General features: G+C 50.8%; 1 long non-coding RNA gene across 1 annotated transcript; it reads left to right on the top strand.

Moving 5' to 3' along the window:
- The first annotated feature begins 2,739 nt into the window (after positions 1 to 2,739).
- On the top strand, positions 2,740 to 5,741 carry LOC123582515. Its single transcript, XR_006704417.1, has 2 exons — positions 2,740 to 3,908; positions 5,540 to 5,741. It is a non-coding gene; the product is annotated as an uncharacterized LOC123582515 (long non-coding RNA).
- The last annotated feature ends 883 nt before the right edge of the window (positions 5,742 to 6,624 follow it).

Genomic DNA, 6,624 nt, shown 5'->3' with positions numbered 1-6,624 from the left:
TTGAATGTGTATGTGTGTGTGTGTGCATGCACACACACACACACACACACACACACACACACACGTGATGCCCTGAGTGGTTGCTAGGGGTGATGGCACGGCTAGGAGGATGTCCTGTGTCGAGCATCCCTGAATCTGGGTGGTAAGAATGCTACAGAGAGAGGTGGCATGTTTTACTAAGGAAAAAATTATGTAGAATCTAGCACACTGCCCTGAATATAGATTACATGCTTAATTTCATTGGGATGATTTTTTAACAAAGATTTCCGAATTATTTGTGCTTGCTAATCACTGTGGAGATGCGGAAGAGGGTGGGTCAAAGTTGTCAGTGCCCAGGATGTGGGCAGCGTGCAAAAATAAAGGAAATTGGGATTCCAGTGTGAAATTAAAGCTTTGGCTTTCGAAGCTTAGAGTGTGCGCTGCTCTTTGCTTCCTTCAAAACCCCTTTTATTTCCCCACTGAGAGAGAACCTTCTCTCATTTCCCCCCTCCTCCCTTGTTCCTTCGTGCGCCCCTCCTCCCTGCTGCCCAGGGCTACCCACGTCCCTGGCTTTCAGTGTACCACATAGAGGGTAGAAAAATGATCTGGACTAAAAGGAGCTGTGGATTTGGGGGTTGGGTCTAGTCTATGCTACTTTCCAGGTCTGGGCTTCCAGAAAATTGCAGCTTCTGTTTACTCCCATTTGGGAGTACCAATAAAGGATCCTACCCGCCTCGGATTCATTACTGAGCCCACGTGAGACAGCGGAGGCTGTCTGGAAGGCACTTAGCTTGTTATTGTCATCTCCACCATCCCCGGGGACACCCTGAGGTGGCAGTGGCTGTTCATTAGTGGCCACGTCCCACGACCATTTCCACCAGCACTTTGGAGAGCCCCTGTGGGCTAGCGTTGTGCCTGGGGCGGGGTGGGGAGGGGACCCACAGAGGCCAGAACGTCCGCCCTCTAGAAGGTTCCTGAACTTGTCTGGGTACAAACAGAGGCACACAGTGGATGTGAAGGCAATGCCAGCTTGGATGAGTTTGGGAATCCAACCGCCTGAAATGGGATTTCACTGCTATTGTTGCTTTCAAATGGGATGCACATTGCAGATTGAACTTCCGTGTGAGTGAAAACCCTTCCTGAGGCCCTTGGAAACATCTTCCAACTTCCACTGTGTGGACTTGAGTCAACGAAACTACCCTTTACAGGCCAAGGTTCCCAAGAAGACTTAGTATTAGAAGGTGGTTGGAGAAAGGAAACTCAATCAGAAACCACTCGGGCGACAGAGTGACCTTTTACAAAATAAGATTTTACAAAAATTTGAGACCACACACGCCTACCGTCTCTTACTCTGCTAGCAGGTAGTTAAGTACTACAGGACTCTTAATCCAGGGTCTGTGTCAATTCTGCGCCCAGGTGTCCCAGGGCATGGCAGCGAACTCACAAGAGTGCCACAGGATATTTTTTAAATGTTCAAAGTGAACACAGGGACATTTGCCAGGTGCCGTGCTAGCAAGTAGTTTGGACCTAAGTACCCATTAATGGGGCCATCAGGTGTATCTTTTAGCCTGGGGGTACTGCAAAGCATCACTGAGACACCAAGGGCACCTTGAACCAGGAATGTTTGGCAGCCCTTTATGGGTTCGGGTGGCATCATCATGGACACCATCTGATGGACAGAGGGCAGTATGCCGGCTCACAGACATCTCTTCTGCGTATCCCCTGCTCAGGTTTGTCATTGGCCAGCAACTCTGAACGTGCCATTGCTGATTTGTGTCTGTCAAATGGTTGCATGTTCGGGACAAGCTTGATGTGATTCATAGCACCCACCGATAGTTGGGCCCTACAGGCAGCTGGGATCCCTCTGCCTTTTGGGCTGAGGAACAGCCAGTTAGCACAGTGGCTAACTGTGTCAAATGGACACAACAGAGGTTGGCAGAGTTTGCCTTTAAGCCATCTGATAACAGAGCCCGCTCCTCCTCCTCCCAGAGCTCATCACATTTCTCCTTACTGCAGGTGCCAGCTGGGATCTCTGCTCACTCCTTCCTCCCTCCCATCAGCCTTCTCCCGCAGGCCCTCAAGGGGCCTATGCCCGCTTAGCACCCCTCCCGGGACTGTGCATTCTGCCTTTCTGGGGCTGCTCTTGACCGTTGCCTTCAACTGCCGTTGGAATTTTCTCTCGCTAAAATTCTCAGCAGTTGGTGTCCTGGTTCTGCAGCCAAGTGGGCTGGACTATCATGCCTCAAGGACGCGGTCCAGACCTTCGTGTGGGGACCCAGCAGCGAGCATGCTGGAAATGCCCAGTGAACTTGTGATAAATGATTCAATTATGAACTTAATTCCCAGCATGGGTTCTGGGCCAGTCAGGGCTGCATATGACACCCTCTTGTCACTGCCTGATGATGGTTTTCCAGGGACTCTCTCTGCCTTAGCTGAAGAAAAACTTGATGTAGTGGCCTTGCCAGGCCCAGCAGATGAGGTTTTTGGGGCCTGGGAGACTTTGGCCCCCTCGTATGGCCCCTCTCCTGTCCTCCCTGGGCTCTTGTGTGTGTCTTTCCCAGCAGGCACCCGGCCAAGTGCATCCAGCTCAGCGATGGGGCAGGGCTGTATGGGGATTTATGCGCTGAATTTAATAACCTTTCTCCCTTCTCAAGGCGACAGAGGAAACCAGTATCCCCAAGGTGGAGGTGTCCCCTTCCCCTGGGAGCCCTGCCTCCTCACAGGCTGCCATGCGTTGTTGTCCCTGTGACTCACCAAGTGTGTGCAGAGGCTGGAGGGTGGACAGGGGCTGGGAGGGGCTGGAGAAGAGGCCGGTGTTGCTTCTGACACTCGAACTCCTCAGAATTGCCACCCGCCCTGTGTGTCAGCACTGAGAGGGCATTTTAGAGATGGACAGAGGCCTGGCCTTCATTTTTTGAGTACCTTGAATATTTGAAAAAAGAAGAAAAATGCCAGAATTGGTACAAAAAATTGTAGGTGGTATATTCTATTTAGATGCTTAATAAAAAAAATGCTGCTAAACACTTATAAAAATACAATGGCTAGGAGGACCGTCATTTGGAGAGAATGATTCCATAGATCCATAGACCATAGATTCACAGTCTATGATTTGAGTCGTTTGTGAATGAGATTCAGAATGCGTGGCTCTCCTGGTCCTCTGCTCCCCTTCACCTCCGTGTTAGATATGGGTGCCTTTGGCGGGGCGGGGTGGGGGGTCTCCTGCTGGAGGGCTCAGGGCCCCACTCTTCTACGGGACAAAAGCCTTCAGATCAACCTTGTGCCCCTGGGGAGAGGAGTGGTGCCCTCAGGGTGGCCTGGCCTGGGCAGGGAGGGTCTCCTTACTGGGCTGGGGTGAACAGCAGGTGGAGGGACACAACCTGAGTCATCCGTGGGACACGATGCCCCCTTCTCCTGATGGCCTCCTCCTCCAGCCAGGGGCTCATCACTGGGGTATCTGGGTTACCTTGGTTACAACATGGGAAAAGGAAGTTTTGCAAATGGCTTCTCCTTGGGTGCTTTCAGACTTAAGAAATAGCTCCATCATTTGTGGCCAGCTTTCTGCTGGTTTCCTTCTGTGATGATAGCAGCCGCCAGTTCACCTCATGACATGCCTACATCAGCCAGACATTGTGTTAAGAGCTGAAAATACAGCGGTTATTCACGCTGGCTGTCCTGGGGGCAGGGGAGCTGACCGTTGATTTGGGAGAAAGGCACAAGTGTGTGAGTCACCTCCATGTAATGAAGTGAGCACTCTTCTTGGATTATGACAGAACCATAGAGGAGAGCCGCCCACCCAGGGCGGGGTGTTCCTGAGAAGGTTCTGGAACAGAGAGGGAGGCTGAGCTGAATCCTGATGAAGAAAGGACTTAGCCAGGCTGGAGTGGGTTGTGAGAAGATCCAAGGGACGGGGGCACCCAGCTCGGGTCGAGGTATAGAGGTGTGACCGAGCAAGGGTTGAGCAAATGGGGGCCTGAGTATCCAGGAAACAAGAAGGGGTGGATGTGGAGTGGGAATGAGGGGGCAGGGGTCTTATCTCTCTGACTGGTGGGAGGCAAGAGAGCGAGGGGGTCCGGTGGGTGTTTTGGATGAAACTCTTTAGCTGCAGTATAAAGAGACAGATCTCAGTGGGGGGAGGGGGGGTAGGGCCTGACTGGAGGAGGTAGATGATTGTATGTGTAGGGGTGGCCCTGGGGAGAAGCCATCAAACTAAGAAAGGAACAGAGTTGGGTGACAAGGTGTCTTGTGGCCTCAGGGGCAATGGAAGGGAATGTAGCTGGGCCAGGCTGATGTTGGGCATCAGCACTCAAGACCCTTCCATAATAGGAGTGAGGCAGCTAGAAGGGTGAGAGGAGCAGTGGAGAGGAGAAATCCATGGGGACAGATGTGTAAGGGAGAGGGGTAGGAGCCAGACAGGGGCAGGGGCTGGGAATGGGGGAGAGGAGAGCTTGGTGGAGAATCCAGAGGGCACGATTGGGTGGGCTGTCCCTCGTGTACCCACTTGGGCATTCTGTTCCACCAGCAAGTGCAGGAACTCTGGGGTCACTGACCTGAGGCTTCAGGGTTGGTATCTCCCTCCAGTGCCTGCCTAACACTGTGCCTGACACACAGTAGGTACTAAATCAATGTTAAGTCCACTGAACACAAATACAGCATGGAGGCCAGCGAGAGGAGGGCTGGAAACATCCAGTGGATTTGACAATGGAGGCGGGGCATTTCTGGGGAGTATTTCTGGGGGACAGGTGGAAGCGGAAACCAGATTTCTGGGGAGTAAGGGAGGAGGTGGAGGAGGCAATTTTTGTGGGTGGAGTTGGGTGAGGCAAGGGTGAGGAAATAGAAGACAGGGAGTCTGTCTATTTCTAGAAGCTTGGCCATGACAGGAAGGAGAGAAAGGGCAAGACTCATGGTTGAAGCACTTTTCAAACATTAACAGTAACTTTCATTGCTTTCCCCCCAATCCCTACAAAGATTGCACGTTCCTTACAGAAAAGCTGGTAAATGCATATAAGGAGGCAAAAAAATCAAAATGAAAATCACCCGCTAATCCCATCCATTGGCAATATACGCTTTTAAATCTTGCAGTCCTTGCCTTCCAGACTTTGTTGCTGTAGTTTTTTTTTGTTTTTGTTTTTAGTAGAAACGGGTGTCGTGCAGCACATTTCTTATTTTGCGACATACCTTTTTCACTATCTCTTGTATAACTTCCTCTGTCCGAGCTACTATTCCTCCAAAACATCCTTTAAAATTTTATCTCTCTATCTACCTAAATGGTCCAAATGGTTCAAACCTCAACACATACAAAAGAGGATTGATTCAGTGAGAAGTTGCCTTTTATTGCCTGCCCCTGAGCTACCGAGTTGGCCTTGGAGGCAACTGGTATTTCCTTCTTTCGTCCAATATGGTGATTAGATACTATTCCAATGCATGTGTCTTTCAAAACTTATTTAAACAACTTCTCATCTTAGATATTTAGACGTGACTTAGTTTTATTTTGCTATTATACATCAGGCTATAGTAAGTCTTCTTCTAGCTAAATCGTTGTGCACATACCTTGTCTTCCTAGACTACATTTCCAACAGTGGGAGTTCAGGGTCAGAAGGTAGAATGACAACTACAGAAAACTTTCAATACCAGGTTTTTCCTCCAAGGAAATCAACGTCCATTGGCGTTCCCCTCCGCAGAGCATGAGAGTCTTTCTATCCCCACCTGCCCCTCCACCCGTGTGAGTGAGTTTTAATAAAACTCACTTCCTCCACCTGTGCCAACTCAGTGTTTTTTTTTTTTTTTTTTTAAAGGTGCACGTGAGGGCCTCTAACCGTCACTGTGAGTTGCATTTTGGGAGAAACAAATGGCACCATGGGGGACGATAGGGGACCAGGTGTTGCAAAGGCAGTTCTGAGCCCGGAAAGGGCTGACCTGGCGGGAGGGCAGAGAAGATTGAGCTGAGGAGTGAGCTGGCTGGCTTGTCAGTGAGCACCAAGCCCTGGGACAAGGCCCTTCTTCATTTCTAGAACCCCCGCCCTGGCCATGAGGAGCAGGAGGGCCTCCAGAGACCTGGAAGAATTTGTGGGTGAGGTCCAGGGACAACTGGTATATGGTCTGGGCTGGTTTTTGTTCTTCTTTCAAGAGGCAATCCTGTGGGTTCTTTGCTGACAGCATCTGGGGCGGGGTTCCAGGAACAGTATGGAGCGGGGTGCATGCTCTTGGGTGAGCAGAGTCCGCCTCTCCCTTGACTTTGTCTTGGGGTGACTGCATGTGGCCTTGTGCTCCCAGATGCAAGGCTGCATGATTTCCGATTGGGGAAGAGAGGCAAAGGGCTGTTAGAGACACGCACCCAGCTGGAGCGAGCACGGAGAAAATCTGCCTCACCCTCATTCATACATTCCCGGGCTTGCAAGGTCGGCACTGGGTGTCGGATGGGCTGTGTTTCCTTTCGAATTCACCCTTCCTTAGGGGCCCTCTGGAAAGTCCCTGCTTCTCCCATGCTGCCCCCAAGGGGAGCTGCTTCTCTCTGGTTGTTTTGCATACAGCAGACACCAGGCCTTTCTCCAGACTATTTAGTGTGTGTGTGTGTGTGTGTGTGTGTGTGTGTGTGTGTGTTTCCCCAAAAGAGAAAGAAAGAAAATCGTTTGGTTTACAGTCTGTAGT

The sequence above is a fragment of the Leopardus geoffroyi genome, chromosome B3 (assembly GCF_018350155.1).
Source record: "Leopardus geoffroyi isolate Oge1 chromosome B3, O.geoffroyi_Oge1_pat1.0, whole genome shotgun sequence".
NCBI lineage: Eukaryota > Metazoa > Chordata > Mammalia > Carnivora > Felidae > Leopardus > Leopardus geoffroyi.
The sequence above is the reverse complement of the archived record's forward strand: the minus strand, read 5'-3'. Positions and strand labels throughout refer to the sequence as shown.